The following is a 21,912-nucleotide window of genomic DNA, read 5'->3' as shown; positions in this document are numbered from 1 at the left end:
ATTGTTAAAGGTACACGTGATTTGTCTTTTAATGTAATTAAAGACACGTCCTGATAACAAAATGAGAGGTTAATAAACCAAGGTTTCAGCGATAATAAACAGACGCCAAAGCTTTCTAATGTTGCTTCAAGCTTTGCGGGCAAGGACTGTAGACAAAAAACACACACAGCAGTTGAGTTCCTAGCCTATTCGTTTGATACTATTTAATAAAATAAAATTTTAATAGAAAAGAATAAAAGAGAAAATTGGAGGACGCCCAAGCTTCGTCTTAAGAGTGGGCGTGATATCGTCTTTCACGCTGGCTTTTCATTTCGCAATTTTTTATATGTTTTTTTTTCGTTTAAATCATCTCAATCTTAGAATTATAATTTCTATAACAACAATAACATTATGTAAACCGGCTCACTTTCTACAAATCGGGCAGCCTGTTGTGTTTGAGAAATAAAGGCAATAAAGAGAAGCAAAAAACCCTCAGTGGCCTATGCATTATGTGCCCGTCTGGCATGCAGAGGACCTCGGTTTAAACCCGAATGACGATAAATTGATTTCGTTACATACTTCTATTTTCTGAAAAGCCTCAGTTAGAGAAACTTCCTCTCCAATTTTGGCTTCATTTGCATAGTTCCCCAATTCGTTATATAGCTTTATTGCTAATGTGAGGTGTTTGGAATTCCCGCCAGAGGTCATTAGCTGTGACATCGCACGAATACTGCCGACTGGCACAGCTGGCCCTACAGGGCTGGGACTGGTGCTCCCCTGATATGGCTGGGACAGGTGGGTAACCGCCGCTTGCGGCGGGGGCTAGCCTGCAACAGAATGTTTAATCTGTTGTAGGCCGTCATTGCACCCGCCACCGTTTCGGTGGTGGACGACGGCTGTTGTTGCGGCGCGCGTCTTTCTCTCCTTCCTTTTCTTTCTTCTCTATTTTCTCTTCTGTCTGCACGAGGCAGCGGAGGTGGCTCAGCTACAGAGCCAGTAGCAGGCCCGTGCAATTTCTTTTCCTTCTTGCTACAGCCACAGCCACAGTCATTCGTCGTTGGCTTTCCGACCGAACGACCTGATAAACTATCACGTAATAAGTATATCGGGGTGCGTAGGTGCAAGCAGCGGCGAAGAATCCACGAGCATAATCCTTGTATGTTTAAAACGCCGCGTCTCCCTTCCTCCCATCCTTCCCTTAATCTTCCCTTTCTTCCCTCATCGCTTCCTTCTTTCCTTCAGCCATTCCTTCCTGTTCGATCCCGGTTGCAGCGGCAGCTTTGCGGTGAAGAAGCGCAATAGGCACCTTCTCGCTGCGATGTCAGTTTATACGTTTAAGATCCTCAGGTGGTGCTAATTAATCTGCAGTCTTCGACCACGGCGCCCATCGTAGCCTGTTTAGTCGCTTCGGAAAGTTAAATCCCGAAACACGCATTTCATTAAATTGCTCCATTCCTAGCGGCATATCTTTTAACGTTTTTCGTTTCCTGTGTTTTGGGCCTTTCTATTATTAATTATCTCCTTGTTTTCCTCACTGTCGCCTTGTTTTTCTCTGCTAGATGAGTTTTATTTCTTTGTTAATCTTCTTTTTTTTTTCGCATCATTTATTGCTTTATTCGTTCTTTTTTTTTAGCGTAATCTTTCTTTGAACGTTCTTTCTTCTGAGCTTCGATTTTTTTTTCTCCCTCACCATCCTTGCTTGCTGTCTTCTTGCTTCCGCAGTATTTTTAAAGTTACTGGTACCTAGTCCATATTTGTCTTATCTGTTCCTCCGTGCCCGTCTATATTCTCCTTGTTCATCACCGCTTCGAGGGGGATTTCTTCGCTTCCGTCCCTTCGGTCCGCTTCGCTTTGCTTTTCTCTCGTCCCTGTTTTCTATTTTGGTTTACTTAACCCATGGCTCGCCGCCCATGGGCGACGCCAAGCCATGGTTTGGTCTGGTCGATTTTCAATTTTCATCGAACGCTTCGCGTGTCCTGTCTAACTCAGGGGTCGCGCGCGCTTCGACGCTTCTCGACCGCTGATTGCATTACGCGGGCCAAGAAGGAACTTGCCTCCCCGGTTCTCATTTCTTGTTCCTTTTGTTTCCCCCGCCCATTTGCAACGCCACTCTTAATTTGGGCCCGATGTTCCGGCTCTCGAGAATGTAGTCAAATATTCGCTTCTCTTTTTGCGATGGATATAGAAAAACTGATGATTGAGAATGAAATTGATTGCCCCGATGGCCTTGCGTTCACAAAATTCTTTCGAACAGCGCAAAATTGTTAGATTCCTTCAGAATACCGCGCGCAATTTGAAATTCTAATACGAAACATAGTGAAGCAATTACGCAGTGTCACGGTCTATCGTTCCGACACATTAAAAAAAAGATGCAGTCCTTGAGCAGCGCTCTCGCAAATTCTCGTGCACTACGTGTTATTTTTCGAGTATTTATTGTGTTGTTTCACGCATGTGTCCGGCGAGAGAGTCCGACAACCGCATCAAATTCTGCACTTGTCAACTCCACAAATCCTGGCGCGCGAGATTTCCCGCGGGTAAAAAGAAGAGGCTTTTCCGTGTTTCTCTCCTTTGATTGAATCAAACTCGTCGTCACGTCTAGCAAGCAGGTGCCCAGTTACGAGCAAAAATTCAATTCTTGAAGTGTCTCCCCAACTGTCACCGCACATCTGCATTTAGCTCTTTTTAAACTCATTTTTGAGGCTTGAGCGAGATGCCGCAGCGCACGGGCGTATGCACTCTTCCTCAGCTAGAATGATTTTAACCGCTACTAGCTGTAGTTCTACCGTGATAAGAATTGCAGAGAACGCTCTAACGGAACGTGATCGAATGCACACACACACACACACACACACACACACACACACACACACACACACACACACACACACACACACACACACACACACACACACACACACACACACACACACACACACACACACACACACACACACACACACACACACACACACACACACACACACACACACACACACACACACACACACACACACACACACACACACACTATATATATATATATATATAAACAGGATTTCACACAACTTTCCCGATTATCTATTTTATTCCAATAGTTTCGGACGGTGGACCATCCTTCTTCAAGGTAGAAGTGAGAATGGAGAATAAGTCCGCACATTACGCCACTGTTAGGAGAGGGAGGAGTTCTCGCTCTCCGTCTTTGGAGAAGCAAACATCACTGAATAGATAGAAAGGGCGAAAAGCTCCAGTAGATTATTGGCTGGTAATGCAGCAAATACGGAGAGAGAAGGAAACAAAAAAAAAGGGGGGGGGGGGGGCAAAAAGAGAAAGTGGAGAGCCGACGAATGTTACATACGCGCCGTGCTTCCACGTAGACGACACTAAAAGCAAGACAAGTCTCCCTCGAAGGAAGCCAGAAATTGAGCAAAGGTTCAGAATAGCATAAAAAAATAAAAAAAGTGAAACGCAAGAATTTTTAATCTGTTGTAGGCCGTCATTGCACCCGCCACCGTTTCGGTGGTGGACGACGGCCGTTTTTGCGGCGCGCGTCTTTATCTCCCTCTTCTTTTCCTTTCTTCTCTATTTTTCTCTTCTGTCTGCACGAGGCAGCGGAGATGGCTAAGCAACAGAGCCAGTAGCGGGCTCGTGCATTTTCTTTTCCTTCTTCCTACAGCCACAACAACAACAACAACAACAACATCGCACAGCATACGGACGTTACTTCGTTTCGCCTCCATCGAAACGCAGCCGCCAGCTGTCAGGATTGAATCTGGGTACTCCAGCACAGTAGTCGATCGTCTTACCACTGCAACACCGCGGCGGGGCCTAAATGTAATCACGTTTCACGTGAAGCTAAACGCGTGCACATGGTACATATTATCGGAACAAATCGGAAGCCCCGCCGTGGTGGTGGAGTGGGGCTCGACTGATGTGCCTAGCGGGATCGAATTCCGACCACGGCTGTCGCTTTTCGATGGAGCTGGAAAGCAAGACGCCCGCGTGCAGTGCGATGCAAGTGCACGTCAAGAAATCCCCAGGTAATCGAAAGTTCCAGAGGCCTCCACTACGGCGTCGCTCATTGCTTGAGTCACTTTGGGACGATGTACCCCATAAACCAAACTAAACCAAAAGTAGAATAACCCTTATCGCGTTGATATGATTTGTTTTGCTACGTAAACGGAGCTATGGAAAGTAAACGGAACACGCTCTTTTCTTCTAACATTTCTCACACGTTTCATGATTGAAACTGGCCGTCGTGGTATGTGCGAACCGCTAGAAGACGCCAGTGCTTTTCAATACGACAAATATTGTTTTCTTATGTCCAGTGCAGAAGGCGGCATTTCAATTTTAACGGAAAAACGTGCTCCGTTTCCTCATGTCCGCAGCTGTACCTCTGTGCTTCAAGTACACCTATTGAAACTGTTTTTGTGGCTTCGGCAGGGTCCTCTTTGCCGGGTCTCGAAAGAAAATTCGCAACATGTATGTGAGCGTGCAGCGATATAAAACTGTCTCGCTTTCCACAGGGAGTGAGTGATATGACTGTGGCAACATTATTGTCTTTTAGATGGAGTAACACGCAAATCACGGAAGCAGTTTGTGATAATACGTACACATAACACTTTATGGTTGTATCTAGGTTTTTTATTTTTGTGCTTGTGCGAAATTGCGTAGCAATTTTCTCTTGAACTTTGAGCCGCCCGTTCTTAAGCGAAAGGACTGTCTTGGTATAATCGACGTGCCACATGATGTTGGGATCTTACGCGGCACGTACGTTGAGGGAAAAAGAGGACCACTTGGATTTCTATATTTCCCACACGCAGTGGAATCGCGTGTCAGTCATTTCTGGAAACCTGTCCGGTAAAGGCATTCCTTGCAAATGAGCAAAGCGGGTGTGATAGGTCCGCTCTTTCCCTGAGCCTCTACCTCGGTCATGCATTAACCGAAGATCTGTAAGCCTTATTGCTTCCTTTTTTCAGCAGGAAAGTTGCGCCCATCTGCCTTCTAAAGTCGGCTCAGGTTCGCACACTTTTTTTTTTCAACTCCTAAAAAGGTTTAAAACCTTAATATGCGTTTCAAAGCTCGCAACAAGTATTCCGTGCTTACGTAAACTGACATCGAGAAAGGAGCCGATTCGAGATTGTCCCTGATTCCTACAGACAGTCTCAAATTGACAGTACTTTTTTTTTTCTTTTCTCTTTGCTGAGCCTTCGTTGTGCCCCGAGCGTGTCTTCGAATTGAGACATTCCGGGACAGCGCTGGTCCTGCTTGAGCGACCCTGACAGAACAGGAAAGCGAACCGGGGTGGGTAGAGGTAAGGGGAGCGGGAGTCACCTTTCGCCTCTTGTCTTGCGTCTTCTATCGATCTGACACAAGGCGCCGCATTCGCCTGCCTGTATCCGATCGGAGAGGGGAGTCGTGACGACGCATGCATAATACCCCGGGATATACGATTCCTGCTTTCTGTGCGGGGCCTAAACTGGATCCTAGGAATTTCTCTCAGCATGGCGCAACGAGGTTGCGAGTGCGATTACCCAAGGGCGACCTTAACGCAGGTAGTATTTTAGATCTGCGCGGCTCCAGATATTGAGAAGGGTTTGTTATATCGCCTGACATGGACGTCTGTAAGAATGTCCAGGGAATGTAGCTGTCATGATTCAGAGACCGTAGCTGTTACCAAACAAGTATGATTTTCGATTTTAAAAAGTAGGTTTTCTGCTCGTAGCCCACCCCACTTCACGGTTCAGCTGATTTTAAATGAGTTAATTTTACTTCCTAGCTAAAGCGCTTTCAAACGTGACCTAAATATAATATCTTGAAATCAGGCTTTAGACAGCCTGAATGGTTGTGAAAATGACTCAATTTACGAGACTCGTCATTATGTAGCTCGAAGTCAAGGAGTGCGAGCGTCCTGGTCGACCTACATGGTACGTTGAGATAAACATGCCTCGTAAAAAAGAAGCTGCACATGTTAACAGAGAACATAGCTATCAAAGGCACATTCGTCCTAGAATGCTGAAGACCTATCCGTTAACGATGATCGAACTTACTAAGAGGCCATGTCGCCGACGTATTCATGACAAGAACGTGGAGCCGCGTCGCTGAATTTTATAAAGAAATGTGGTTAAAAACGAGGTGAAATAAGCAGAGTGCGCAATTCTCAGAAAATACACGCGCCAATTAAAAGCGCGGGAATAAGCCCGGCTACTTTTTCCACGTCCCAGTTACCCCGCTCTAAATTTCATTCAAATGACAAGAGAAATCTGCAATTGCCGAGACAGAAGTGGAATTCAGTTTGCGTGTACCAGTTCGTAGGACTCTCCTGTGCAGCGTTTATTTTATTTTATTGAAACTCCTATTTTCGGAATATTGAAAAAAAAAAAAAAAAAACGCAGTGATTCCGTCTCGGCCATGAACAAGATAAAAAACACCACAGTGCTAGTTTCGTCGATTGCAAAGTGGCTCTCTAGTCACCGGTTCAGCATTCCCCAGCGACCACCAAACCTACGTCTCGCTGCATTTCCGATGCCGTGTTATCACGATCGTTCGGCCAACACCATGCACGACTGATGTGATATGGAAAAAGTGAAGTATAGGCGACGTAAAAAGGCGAGATATGATAACAAGACACGAATATCCAGAAGAGTCAAAAACAAAAAGCTCTCTGTCTCTACGCAAATACCCGAAGAGCATTCACGAGCTTACAGTTTCCCCAAGTCGCCTTTTCCGCTACCTCTGCGCATGCGCTCTTTTAGTGTGGTTCGAAGCTGCAGGGGCGTTGCGAGTTCGTTTTCTTCTTAAATTTAAAGGCTGTGAGCGGAAAGCACGTGTTGGTGGGAAAAAAAGTGTCTGGAAAATCGAATTTGCAAGTTCGTATCGTCATTTCCTTTTTGTCTTCCTTTATTTTATTTTTTTACTGGATCGAGGCGGTGTTCCACCGAGGGTCAGGCGCGCCCCTTGTCTGACTCGGTACGCGTACGGAGACGCATCCAAATGCGATAGAGGGTCCTCCTCGGTGATGCGCGCCTTGTCGGATTCAATCGCCGGCGGCTGATGTCGTCGCCAAGGGGGTGCCACGAACCCCGCCAAATGGTCGGCTGTGTGCCCGCTGCTATCTGTTGTATCTTTTTTTTTATATCTAAGCGCTGTCCAGGAGCTTAGAAGGACGAAAACAGAATGAGAATAGCCAAGAAAAGAGGGAGGAAACAAATTAGGATTCAACGCTGCTGAACTGAATACGCAGCAAAAGTATTAAAGTATTAGCTGCGGGTGACCGATCGTTCTTCTTCTTCTTCTTCTTCTCCCTTTTCCTTTTCTTTTTCTTTTTCTTCTTCTTTCTCTTTTCCTTTCTTTCTCTTTTCCTTTCTTTCTCTTTTTCTTTCTTTTTTTCTTTTCCTTTTTCTTTTTCTTTTTCTTTCTCCTTTTCTTTCCCTTCTTTTTCTCTTCCTTTTTCTTCTTTTCTTTTCTTCTTTCTTTCTTTTCCTTCTTTTTCTTCTTCTTCTTATTCTTCTTCTCCTTATTCGTCTTCTTATTCTTCTCATTTTGTTCTTTTTCTTCTTCTTATTCTTCTTCTCTTTCGCAGTTAGATGCGGCTCACGCGCATGCGCATAACAGGCGGGACACACCCACGCGAAACTCGGCTCTGACCTGCGTAGTGTAACTTTACGCTACAAAACTCGGCAGTTACCTAGACCGCAGACTGCAATAGTAAAACGGACGAAGCCAGTATGCTTTATTACATATCGTAGAAGTCATTGATGGACCTGCAAGGGCGAGATCTAGGGGCGAAATTACTGACGCCCAGTGCGTTTGCAGAATGCTAAGGTATGGTTAGGTGCATGGGCATGAAAGGAGAAGGGGCGTGGTGAGACGCGTTGCATGGGGAAAACGTGGACAGGTCAGAGAAATAGAAAGAGGGAGCAGATTCTTGGGGGAAAAAAATTTGTAAGCAAGAGAAAAAGTAAAACAAAATATTGCTTTACTTGCTTGTTCCCCGGGCTCTTCGAAAACGAGATTTATTCTGCACCAACCCACGGACATCAGAAGCAGCGTCAAAAAGAGAGAGAAGAGGTAGAGGAGAGGGTTCCCACCGTCTCGCTGTTTCGGCGTTGCTTTTCTTTTTCTCTTAGCTTTTCACGCTTAGATTATGCCGCGTTTTTCTTTGCTGTAGTGCTTACACTCGCTTTTTCTCGGTTTTCTATATTTTAGTCGCTTCCCCAACTTTATTCCGTCGCCATTTTTCAAGATGCGGCGATAAGCAAAAGTCTCTGCTGTGGCGAATAAGCGTAACGCCACTAGAAACATCAAGAGAGAAGCGCGGAACAAAATATTAGGATTACCTTTCCTCGTCCCTTCTTCCCTATTTCCCAATTCTCTTCCCGACATTCGCGCTCTGACCCCTCTACTCGGGGCCTACAGGAGAGTGTTGTGCTTCCCTAGGAAGCGACTAATATAAAAATTTGTCTCTCTCTCTCTTTCTCTCCCCTCTCACTGTGCGCCTATCCTTCACTTCCCATCCCCCGCCTGCCTTCTTCCCTTTTCTCCCTTCATCCAATTCGCGTGTCTGCTCACCGCGCAGGCCCAATCCACTTTGCAGGGCTAAGAATTTTCGTTTTTAAAGCCCCCAGCTTCTCCCTCTTGCGTAAGATTTTTGCTGCCCTTGTCGTCCCATCTTTTGCGGGTTCATGCACTATATACACTGAAGCTTGCATAGCTGCAGTCTCTTGTTGCCCGAGCACATCTCAGTATATCCTAAAGCTGCTTATTTTTCGTATTGCTCGTATACCGTGGACCAGGGCCCCGTTGCTTCGACGTGTATTTTCCTCATCATGCGGATTTCTGCTCTTTTTTTTTTTTTTTTTTCGTGGAGTGCGCAGTAATCAATTCTTTACTTTTGGGATTCCAGCATACAAGATACGCTCTTTTTACGCGCGTATGCACTGCGCATACTTCATAGTTACTTTCTCTTTATTCGTGCGCATGGTTTTGAGTTGAGCAGTCTTGAGCGAAACTTGATGGTTGACGGGTTGTTTTCCATCAACGGCGGTTCTTTCACAGCGGTACCTACATCGCCCGCGCTTCAATACACGCGTGTTGAGCGTTTGAATGCAAAAATCGTTATGCATCCAGTGGTCGCCTGGGTAAATAAAAAACGAAAACAGGGCGAGTGGCGACCGGGAGAAAAGACACCAACGCAACAAAGTTAGCACTGCGTAAAACGAGATTCAGTGGGGTGGATATAAAAGCGTTTCTGTTTCTTTTTCTTTAGCACGTGTCTTTTTCATTCGCATTGTGCGCGTGGAACCTCCATTATTTCACTTATAATTTGGATAGAGTCATTGTTTGGACCTGAGTTCGTTCCACTCAAGGTGATGCGTTGCAACAATGTTACGCGTGACGTGACTGCATGAAAGCAAGTTATCGGGAAGCCATCGCAAGCATACCACTCAGTGTCACTGGATGCTACGCCGGTAGCAGTACCTGGAAGCATGCCACTGCATCCTTAATCTGGTTCCTAATACGCGTTAAAAAGGTTTGGTTTGTGGGGTTTAACGTCCCAAATCGACTCAGGCTATGAGAGACGCCGTAGTGGAGGACTCCGGAAATTTCGACCACCTGGGGTTCTTTAACGTGCACTGACATCGCATATACGCGTTAAAATGTTCCAGTTACAAGTGAACTTCCAAAGTAGAATCTTTTTAACGTGTATGTGGAACCAGATTAAGAGTGTACATCTGTCGCCGTAGAAGAGTCGCAAGATGGCGTGGTTGCAATTCGAAGAGAGTTTTAAATAACTTATTTTGTCTAGCAGCAGGGGATTTTTCATTTTCTCTACAGGAGGCGCAGTATCTGTCACTCTCTGTGGACACCTGAACCGCGCCGTAAGGGAAGCTGTTGATGTGATGCACTGCTCTGTATCACATGACATTATACCCACACATGTGACCATGGCCTCCCTAAATGTTGCCTTTCAAAAGGCCGTGATAAAGCTTTTTTTGACAGCACTGTAAATCATGTCTTAAGCTGATTACTGCATTTATTAGTTAGCTGTGCGCTTGTTGCCCGTCGAGATAGTAAAATAGACTTCCTGATATTTCGAACATGCAATAATAAAAACGAAGCACACGGAGCTGCCAAAAAAGGAGACAAACTTTCAGTTTCTTTTATCTGAAGGGGAGGGCGAGTATATGTTGCAAACGGGAAACCCGCACCTTCTTTTTATACCCATAATTTTGGAGAAGAAAAAAAAAAAAAACGATTTCAGCAGCCCCGGTTCAACAAAGTATTTCCATGCAGCGGTGCATTCTGAACAACATACCGTATTAGGGGGCCCTGGGTTGCATTCGAATCAGGAGTCTCTCAAGACGCGCTCGAGAGATAACACGTGCCATGCAAGTACAAAGAGAAAGTTTAGAGAAAACAGGCAGAGCTTCGGAGCGGAGACGATAGCTTTACTCTTTCAATATTTAGGCGCTCCATAAAAAAATAAGCAAGGAAGAAGGAGAAAAGAAGGAAGAAGCGAGGTAGGCAAAGAAACAGATCAGAAGGCTAAATAAAGCCTAGATAAACCGAATAACATATGGCTTTTTTTATTCCTTCACTAGGCGACTGAAGGTTGAAAAGATTGCCTTTGTCTCGCGGCCGCACGTCACTGGAGGCGCAGAGCACGGGCCGAATCAAAACAGGTCTCTAGGCACGTGCTGTAGTGCAATCTTCTTGGCGAACAAGGACCAGCGCGTATGCTTTACAAACGCAGCGCGAGCGGGAATGCGGTTTCTGAGCTACAGGGATGCGGTTTTTTTTTTGTCCTTGCGATTCTTCTTTCTTCACCTTTTTCTTCGTCTGCGTAAATTTTATCCGTATTAACTGTCTCGCTCATTCGCTTCGAAAACGATGTCAAGGCGTGCTCTTTATACGCTGTTTTCTTTTTTTTTTTTTTATTGCGAAAGCAATACTATGACAGCCATATCGAGACCTCGGGTGGCCGCAGCTATGCCGTGAAGAGGCGTATCTACACAGTGAAGAGGCGTATCTACACCGTGAAGAGGCGTATCTACACCGTGAAGAGGCGTAGCTACACAGTGAAGAGGCGTAGCTACAACGTGAAGAGGCGTATCTACACCGTGAAGAGGCGTATCTACACAGTGAAGAGGCGTAGCTACAACGTGAAGAGGCGTATCTACACCGTGAAGAGGCGTAGCTACACCGTGAAGAGGCGTAGCTACACCGTGAAGAGGCGTAGCTACACCGTGAAGGGGCGTAGGTACGGTCTCCTCATAAAAAAGCAGCCTGCCGTGACATTTGAATTCACGTTACCCCTATGCCACGGTCAGGAGCTGCCAACTCGGGTCGCTCCTTTCATGTGGGAGGGTGATATCAGAATCAGCTTGCTAGAACCTTTTGGATTCTCGTTACCCCTGCGATACGCAGACACGTCCATACGGCTTGGTTGAAGCGTGACTTTATATGTGGGCTGGTAGCTTATGCTCTCGCGTCATACCCTTAAATGATATAAGCTTAAGTGTTCCCAATAATGTAGTACCTTACATAGGCAGGGTGTGATAGGGGAATAATGTAGCGGGCAAAAGAAGATTCTGCCATTGCTTACTCAATTCAGCTAGGGTTAACCAGAGCTAAACCACAACAAATGTTTTTTTTTGAAGACCACATATACTCTGAAGTCCCGTCTTATTTATGGGGAATTATTTAATGTAAGTTCCCTCAGTCTTCCATTTCCGGATATGAATATGTTTTCCCGAGTGGAGGAGGGGGGATTTCAAGCCTGATAGAAAATTATTTGAATTGAAAATTGAAACAAGTAAATAATTTATGCTCGTGTTCTGAGTCATGAGAAAGAGTAATTTGAAATTGGATTGGTTACGTGAAAATAGCCGATCATTTCCTTTCGTTTCGTGCCTCATGCCATTTGACTTGTCCTGTATAGAGCGTAAAATGAGAGAGAGAGCGAGAGAGACCCTTTACTGAAAAACAGAATTTAGCCGGCGTTTAGATTTCGCTTGTAAGCTACTACGTGTAGGAAGGGGAATTGGGGAGGGAAAGATTGAAAAGGAATGGTGAGGGGATTAAAAGAAATGAAGGGGGAGATAAAATGCGGCCATTAAATGCGTTGTAAGGTGCATCGTGGAGTAATGGTATAAAATGAAATGATGAAATGCATAGTCCGATAAATGTGCTTATAGGACAATAGACTACGTGCCGGTTTCAGCCGCCCCGTGAGGATCACCGGAGGGTCTACTATCTTCATCTTAGTCGTGTAACTGCCATTGACGTGACTTCCTCAGCCCGCATAAACAATCGGTCCAATATTGGTACTGTATTTGCAATGACCAGTCCTATATAGGTCCATTGCAATGCCAACATACTCCAATATCGGGTCCATGGGCTATGATGGCTGGATTCGATATCTGAGTAATACACATGTTTAGTGTGTTGATGAAGACCACGATGAAGCCGAGGTGATGATGTTCTTCAGACGATGAGGATCTAAACAAAACTGTCATGTTATGCCCAAACAGAAAGCTAGAATTGTCGTTATGCACACGTAATCATGACTGCGTATGAGATATGACGCACGATAGCTCTTGGAGGCGCGGCGTCGTGTTATTGGCTGGTTTATAGTGTCCAGTTCGGAAATGGACACATACATAACCAATAGAAAGGAACGACATGTTAAGAGTAATTCTGCTTATTCTGCTACGGTAGCAAAAGCTTGCAGAGCGGTTTAACAGTTGACGCCTGGGCATCGGACTTAAAAAGAATAAAGAAAGATTATGGATACGACACCTACGCCAAAGTCTTCAAACACAGTTTGGTGCAAATTGATTGCCCAGCATTGCTCAGTACTTGCGAGAGGAAAAGAGGAAATTATGTGCAAAAAGAAAATGATTGCATGTTAACTGGATGCGCCGCCGCGATGGTTCAGTTGTACGACGCCCGACTACTGTGCCAGAGTATCTGGGTCCGATCCCAACCGCCGGCGGCTGCTTTTCGATGTAGGCGAAACGAAGTGAAATGCGGCTTACACGTCACGTATTATGGCCCTCTGGCGTCAGTATACGGAGAAAATGATTACGTGCCCCCACTGTACGACTCTAACCTGCGGCGGCATATCTCATTTACTTTGAGATTGCCCTGCTTTTTCTACTGGACGCCCCGAGATCGAACCCTACCGCCTGAACTACCGTTCCCTTCTTGAAACTGATGCTAACACACAGATGATATTTGCCAAGTATGGCTCGCTTAGTGGCCTGGTAAGAGCAATGTGATTCGAGTGACGACCTAAACAATGAAGATTATGTCTACTCCCTTTTATCCCCATCCATGGCCATGAGCCTTCCCATTCAATAAAGGACATTCAATCAATCAATCCGTGTGCTGCACGATGTCAGTTGTTGTTGTTGTTGTTGTTGTTGTTGTGGCTGTAGGAAGAAGGATAAGAAAATGCACGGGCCTGCTACTGGCTATGCAGCTGAGCCACCTCCGCTGTCTCGTGCGGACAGGAGAGAGAAAGTAAACGTTAAAGATCCCCAGGTGGTCGAAATTACTTCGGAGCCTTCCGCTACGGTACCCCTTTCTCCCTTTCCGCTTTCACTTCCACCTCCCTTCATTCTCATGCGGGGTAGTTCAGATGTCCACAGAACAAGTGTGATAAATACTGCGCCTTTCCTTTCCTGTGAACCAATTATTATTTATTATTATGTTAACTGGCAAAATAAAAAGAATGAAGACCAGTGCGCTTGCTTCTGATGAAGCGTTACATATATATAAAAAAAGAAAAGGCTAGAAACGAGGGAAAATAAGAATTGATTATCTTTCCTGCATGAAAAATACTCGGTACATCGAGTAGAGATGGCGGGAGAGTGCCGGAAAAAGAGTGGCCAAATAAAAACCGAAAGCGAAGAGGAACGAGGAACGGATGCATACGTTTATGTGCGGCGTAGGAAGGAAGCGCCCTAAAGCTCTCTCGTAGCGTGTAAACAACGAAAAAAAAAAAGTGCGACCAAGATTGAAGAGGTCTTCGCGGTTTAACATGGAGCTCCAATCACTTGTTTACTGTTCCACGCATCTTCTTTTATCTCGAGACCGCTTTTCTCCTCGGGCCATCTAGTTTAACGTCGCCATCAAATTTTCACCATAAAAACAAAAAAGAGGTGAAAAAAAATAAGGGAATGCAGGTTGTGCAACGGAGAAGAATATTCTCCGTCACTTACCAGCCTTCTCCTGAAGCAACGCCGAGTCAGAGGTCGTGATGATATAAAGAAGACAACGAAAAGTCGAAATAGAGCTTGGAGGGGCAACACACGTACGTCGCTGTAAACGTATAAAACGTAAGAGAACAAAAGGGTAGTCCTGAAAAAAACGACGAGGTTAGCTCGGGGAAACAACGCGAGTAGCGTAGAAAAGCACGAAAGGGGAATATAAAGGAAGGTGTCATAGAGGCAAGCAGGGAGTTGGGGAAAGAGGAAGCGCAGCAGTTCTGCGTCGATCTAATCCCTAGTGTTGCTGACGTAAGCGCATCCTCGTTTCCTGCACGACGCCACCCCGGTGCTTCTTATGCCACCCCCCCCCCCCCTCCTTCCTCCTCTACCCGCAGCCTTATGCTGCGTAGTGGCCCCACGCGGGATCTTTCTTCTCTTTCGCTGTCTCTTGTTAGTCTTGTTTCTACCACATTTAGTACGGCTCTTGTGTTTCTTTTTTATCCACTTTCCCTAGACTGGTTCCTTGTTACCTATCCCATTCCCCCGGTAACTCGGTAGGCAGGCTGGTCGTGGTCTGCATTGGTAACATTCATTCGCAATGTATGTCTGGTTGTTAGTCCTTCTTGCGGGAGTAGAAGCGGCGGCGTGTTAGACAAACTGGGGGAAAAAAAAAGGCGTTTTCGCGTGAGCACAAGCCATATAAGTGCACAATGAATATGTAACTGTGTCGCAGTAATGCGTTCTAGGCTCAATGAATCATATAGTGGTGAAGGGGGAGACATCGATAGGAGAGAAATATCTCTTCGATTTAGTTGCAGCTAATAATAACGATGATAACCTTGATTCAGTGGGTTACCGTCGTGTGACCTGGTAGGAAAAGGCCGTTTGGCAAGTGAGGCCTCATCTACGAGGATCACGTGAAAATTACATAATTCCGTCTGAATGACGTTGCCTCTGCCCAGCTAACCTTTTTTAGCTTGCGTCGTGAAATATGGCGGAAGAGAAACACTTTCTGAAGAAACGATAGTCTATACACTATAACGACATATTTTAATATTTTGAGGTCTAACTACTTTTGGCGTTAATAACATATTTAATCTCTCCAAAATAGCGAGATTTTGCACACAGGTACATTTTTCTACCCTCCACCTCATGCAATCATTCTTTTACTACGTCAATCAATTCAGTTATCAGCAATTACTGTGACACCCTTCGCGGACGCACAAATCCTGTCCACACACATTAGCCTTTATTGTGATTTTCCCTTATTAGTGAAATGAGGTTATGCAGGGGGAAAGACCACGCATAGCCTGATGTGTGCGGAACTGCGGCTGGCTACATTTCTTCAGGTTGATGTATTTGCAAAACGCCAATAAAGTTATTAACTATACAGCGCCGCAATTCACTTGACACGATAACTTCAGCCGCAGGTCAGGTGATATCCTTGTGCAATGTAATTTCCTACTTCCGCCTCGTATGTATCGAACACGCTGCCAGGAAGGAAAGCAGCCTCTGCGGCCGCGTTCACATGGCGGCTCTATGGAAAACCAGCTGTACACTCTAGGATAAGTCAGTTACATGATAAAGTTGCTAGCTTAGAAAGGTAGAGAAAAAATAAGCGATGGGCTTCTTTGGTGCTTCTTTGGTGCTTCTTCACCATTTCACAGAGTGTAGGAATGAGAAAAAAAAGGTAGATAAAATTTAAAATATGGTTCCCGTGCAATTAAAATTCTTGGATTATATTGTCTTATAAATAGGTAAAAAAAAGATAAGACTGAGCAAAAATAGTCAGGTACGCACAATAAATCGACATCGAAAATTAGAACTCTATTCTCCCATTGCCCTAATACGATTTCGCAAATGTTAGGCAGATTGCTATTATGGTTAGAATTTATGGTGAGCTATCTATCTTTAAGACACATAGGCTGGTCCCTCACAATTGCTTTTTAAACGCACCGCTGCGGCAACAATGTAATGGATATACACATCGGAGAAACAAATGAAAACAGTTAAAATGCATGTAGTTACTGCAATTTGTGATACGCCCGGCATAATGCGGTTAAAACCACAGCCGCGTAAATTGTACAGAGCACTGGGCACGATTCCTCTCCCTTCCATAATCGCCTCTTTCATCTCTCTCCTCATACCAATTGTTTTGCTTTGCACGCTTGTATAAATAAGTACTTGCACCTTTTCTTCCGTCATAAAAGCATTTTCATTTCTTTTTTCATGTAAACCATTCGATATATAATTTTACATTACGTAAGACAGAGTCGTAAATTAGCAGTCATCGCTCACCCCAGCACAGGTTGCATTGCGGTGTCGTCTTTTAACGCCGTCATCGCCTTCTGTATGTTCTGTCTTTTGAACCATTCATTGTCTTTCCGTATCTAGGCTATGATCCGCTCCGTAGCCTTCGCGATGCGCCGATGCAATTTTTCATCCCCCACTACAAGATTTCTGAAAGCACACACACACAAAAAAAGACGAGCTTAAACTAGAATTCTTGATTTTGTTTCCCTTTTATCCTTTCTCGCGTCTCCGAAAACCCTTAGGAAAACATTTAATTTTTTTTTCATTCTTTCCTTAGAATCTGATTTGGCGTCCTATCGCTGCTCCCCCTCCCTTCCTCTCCGCCGCGAAACCAGACACGTTCGGCGACCCTTGAAAGACCGACGAGCCGACGAGGACGATGCAGCCTGCTGGGTGTTCTCTGAAGCGAGGAAATTGCCAGGTCTGTAGCCAGGTTCCTCGGTGTGGGGAAGAAGGGAAAGAGGCGGGGTGACAGGGAAGGAAAAGGGAAAAAGGGGAAAACAGTCAAAGGTAACGAAAGCAGGGGAGATGTAATCTGGAATGTAAGAAAACGAGAAACTAAAAATTTCAGGGAATGAAAAGCAAGAAGGGGAGTAAAAGTGAGGGGCATGACGTGGTGAGAAAGGTTAGGGAGGGAGATGATATAGAAAGAAAAACGTGATACAGAAAAAATGCCAAAAAAAAGTGAAAACCATGAAAAAAGCAAGAAGTAGGGAGGTGAAAAAGGGAGTTTGGGCAAATAAAGCACACGAAAGAATTAATAGAGAGAAAAGTGAGAAAAATGATGTCGGAAAAGAAAGAATAGGATATTTAGTAATATCTTCCACCGTATCTTCCACCTGTATCTTCTACAGGGGTGAAAAAGATACAAGGGGAGGGGAAACACTGTAATGATGTAATAAAAATGATGTAAGAGAAAAAGGAAAATGGAAGCGACAGCACGGGGTAAGTGGCAGGAGAAATGAATCAACTGAAACAACGCTGCACAAAAATGTACGGGGGTAAAAAAAAGGCAAGCTTCCGAAGTTGTGAAATAGGGACCGTTAAAAGTGGCGTTCAAATAGGAGAAGAGGCAAAGACGAAACAAAAATTAAGAGGAAGCTTAAGCTTTGGCTTAAGGGATAGACTCTACCGCGTGCGCGCCCGTTGCCTTACTTGCTGCTACTCTGATACTACTTTTATCATACACTCTTCTTTTTCCTTGTATTAAACGGCGTCGACATTGCAGCTCGGCATATTTGGTTTGGCAGTCAACTCAGCTTTGGCCCGGCGTTTACGATCGTCGGCAGCTTGCTGACGTTCCACGCTCGGCTTCTTCAGCACACTTACGGTGCTTCACTTCTGCTTCTAACGTTCGCGCCTTGATATCCCGCTCTTCACTTCAGCTCTCTAGCTTCCTCATACCAAGCGTTCTTCACCGCCTTCTCGGCACCCGTCTTATGACTTCTCCGCGGTGGTGGCAATACGAATCCTCAAGCGGAACCCCCCTCACTACACTATTAAACGCATCTGGTATGGCAGACAACGTCGTCACACTTGCATCCCGGCCACAGGTGATCGCTCGTGTTTAAATTCAGCGAGACACACACACACACACACACACACACACACACACACACACACACACACACACACACACACACACACACACACACACACACACACACACACACACACACACACACACACACACACACACACACACACACACACACACACACACACACACACACACGCACACGCACGCACGCACACACACACACACACACACACACACACACACACACACACACACACACACACACACACACACGAGATTATTTGTCTCCACCACGCTGGTTTCATTCAGTAATCACCAGTCACTACTCACTGATCAATGAGCCAACCAATAGCTCTATCACTCACCCCCAATCAAACCAATCGACAGCAAGATCATCATACACGCTCTTTACAAGGCGTCTAACATTTTCCCGGCATCTCTTTGGGCTCGACCTTGACGTGCATTTTGATGATGATGCACTAGAACGCGGATTCGCCATCTATCTTGGCAAATACGTATCCGATCTGCAGTTCCGGTTGCTGCCGCATCGTGTGACGGCGCCACTAAAATGTTTGCTACTGCAAGAATTTGACTTATTCTTGAGCGCTCCCTTGCAAACCAGGATACGGCGATGGCTTTTCGGCGTAGCGAGATCGATACGCTACGCGTAGAAGAAATAAAACAAAAATAAAATTTTCAACAACAAGGAAATGGAGCTGTGAGTACTTCGATGACGTTTCTGCAGGAATGATTGCATACGACGAAAGGTAAGCTGCAGCCTTAACGAAGTTCAAAATACATAGGAAGCAAGCAAACGGCAGGATGTTTTGACATGCGCCTGGCGTGCACAGAGTCGCTCCACAGGGCATAACGGCGGCAAAAAATATGGGGGTGTCATATATAAATTGGCGATAAACCTAAGGACACAATACAAGGGACTAAAGTAATAATTAGGCCAGATGAATTCATGCTTTAAAACGTACAAACAGCGCGATTTCATCCCATTTAGTCTTAAGAAGGCGCACAGAAAGCGAAAAGAGCGAAGAGAGGATTGAAGAAAAAAAGAGAGGGAAGGAAAGAGGGAGAGAGGGAGGAAGGGAGTTGCCTATCGCGGACAGCAATAACATAGGCGCGCGGTAATGGATGTTAAGCGACTTCCAACGTATTTGGTTTGGATTGTGGGGTTTAACGTCCAAAAGTGACTCAGGCTACGAGAGACATCGTCAACGCCAAGTTTCACATCATTTGGACCTTCCACTGCATTGTGGCTTCATTTTCATAATCTCAACTTATTTCACGGATACCACCATCGATTATGTCTCGTTTTCGGTCCAATGATGCTTAAACGCGAGCTATTTTGATTGCTGTGGATTTGAGCACAGGATTGCCGTGTTTTCCTTTCCCTAGCGCACACCGCTTGGCAGGCGAGCGTGCAATAGTCCAGCCAGCCATTTTGGCAAAACGCAGGGAACAATTTTGTCAGCGTCGCGCAACTTGCTTGCCGTGGAGTCGAAATTAGACGAGCCCTAGACGCCGGCTTCTGAACCTGCTCGGCTGGTTCGTGAAAGCCTCGCACCTTTAGCTTCCTCTTCTTAGTCAGCAAGCCGAGCGATAGGAATGATGAAGCGAGGTCTACACGAAGGGCTCTAGTACGCCACGTGTTCCGCAAGCCTATTCGTTCTCAAGAGGTGCCTGCAGAGGCGACAAAGCCCGCAAAAGCAGAGAGGAGCGCCTACTCTGAAAATAGAAGCAGTATTTTTCTTGCATCTCATACAGTAACGGCAGCACACATGGGGCACACACAGAAAACAATCTACGCAGTCGAAACGAAAAGCAACGACACTTTATACTCCGTCCGCTCAGCGAAAGAGGCATCTGATCGGTGGATTCAACGCAGACGCTGGACCTATTGTGTTCAGGGCCTGAGATTGAAAGTTCCGCTGAGCCCTTGGTTGACTGCTTGCCAGCAGCTTAAATTTCAACGAAAATAAAAACAAGAAAACGAGAAAACACAGGGACTCAAACTGGGGACCGAATCGAACAATATATAGGCAAGAAGCAAGCCCAGTGGCTTATCTTAAGCCTCTGAATGCCAGTCCCGCATCCACTGGAGAGTATAGACTCGCAGGTTGGAGAGTCGCCGTGTTCGCGTTCTGGAAACTTCGCTCTGTCCGTGTACAGTCTTTTCATATATTTTGAACAGCTTTTTTTTTTTCTTTCAGCAGTTCTAGTGAACGCTGAATCTCTGGTGCGTCTTGCTTCTCCAGTGTGCTCCAAAATAATGGAAGAAGGAAAGCGACGCATTTTGTGTCGTCAATCGCCTGGATACACAGACGCACAGACACCAGGCAGGTTTCGCCGTGCACCTGGCTTGATGTAGGGCGCTCCTTTCTGCCTGCAAGTTCGTGAGAGAGCTTTGCGAAGGACAGTGTTGGTGAGATTAGACGCGCACTCAAGTTCAGGTCGACGGAACAACCAAGAAGCTTTTGCTATACGGGAGCATTCCGCCTTAGCAGCATACAGCCAGGTGAAGCACATACGCCCCGTGCATCGCCTAGAAGGGCGCCACTGAAAGCCGTTGAGCGGTCGTTTTCAAATTGGTTCCGGGATGCGAGTTACTGCTGCTCATGCGTCACTGCGAGAATCCGCCTTTTTTTCACAAAATGTGGCACCCTCTGGGAGTGGTTGAAAATTCGTCTGCTACTGGTTGAAAACATCCTTGGCGCCAGCGAAATGACGATGTGTGTTCTTGACAGCTACTGCCATCTATCGCATACGCCTTTCACGAATATTAACTACACATGGCCTCCGAGATCAGATACGGCTGCGTTGATCATGGAGGCCAAGAACTGCGCATGCGCAGCTGGAGTTGGTAGTTTGTTTTCAACTAGGGGAGAGGCGCGCATGCGCAGAGAGGCCTTGTGAAAAAGGAGGATTGTCGAAGTTCGCGGCGGCGAGTTTTGTTCTTGTTTTTATGATGTCCTTCCGATTTTTTTCTGCGGAAGACTGAATCATAACGTTAAGTGACCCCTTTGTGTAGAAGCGAAAACATTGATGATGTAGCAGCCATCTGGAAGAGACTAATGCGTGCACGTGCCAGGTGTCTCCTACAAATAAAGGCTAAATTACCAGATTCAGTTTTTAGCCCAGCTTTAATGTGGGTATGCAGCATCGACTGTTCATTTACTTCAGAATATTCGCTGTTTTTTTTTTTTCTATGGTACCTGCTCAGTTGCCCCCCATTAGTTGCGCAAGGGAAAGATATTTTGCGTAGCGACCTGCATTATCTCCGTCTAGACCGGCTTCAGAACGGACTAGACGGAAGACAAGAGCTGTTGCTAACCGCTCTTGTCTTCAGGTTGCCTTGTGGAGTTTTGTTCGCAAACACGCACTCTGAATCTTGCTTAATCCCTGAATACTGCCTCTATTAGAAGGCTCTATTAGCAAGCTAGCCCAGTAGCCAAAAACACTGCCGCCCTAGTTGGTAGCTCCCGTCAACTCGGCCGTGCCATATGGTCTCATGATGTCATACAAGCCGCCGATCAACCAATGTCCGGACCTGTTCGCCACCCAAAAACCACCTGCCTGAGAGATTTCCCTGATTTTTCGATCGCCGACAAAATCGAAGAGACCGGTTCTTTCGGAGAATGGGTCTTTAACCCAGAAAGCACTATCAATTTTCCGAATGTTGGTTATGTGATGACAATGTCCTAGTCAACACATGATCTGGGAATTGCCATCATAGTACCAATGACGAGCCGATATTTTGTGCCCTCTGGGAGCGTTACGTTTTAAAAATTCTCGCAATGCATGCATCAGAAGGCAGCGCCGCGCTGCCATGCCTCCTCTCATTCCTGAATATCG

The sequence above is a fragment of the Amblyomma maculatum genome, chromosome 9 (assembly GCF_055883805.1).
Source record: "Amblyomma maculatum isolate TAMU_Amacu chromosome 9, ASM5588380v1, whole genome shotgun sequence".
Classification (NCBI taxonomy): domain Eukaryota; kingdom Metazoa; phylum Arthropoda; class Arachnida; order Ixodida; family Ixodidae; genus Amblyomma; species Amblyomma maculatum.
This window is presented reverse-complemented; position numbering follows the sequence as displayed.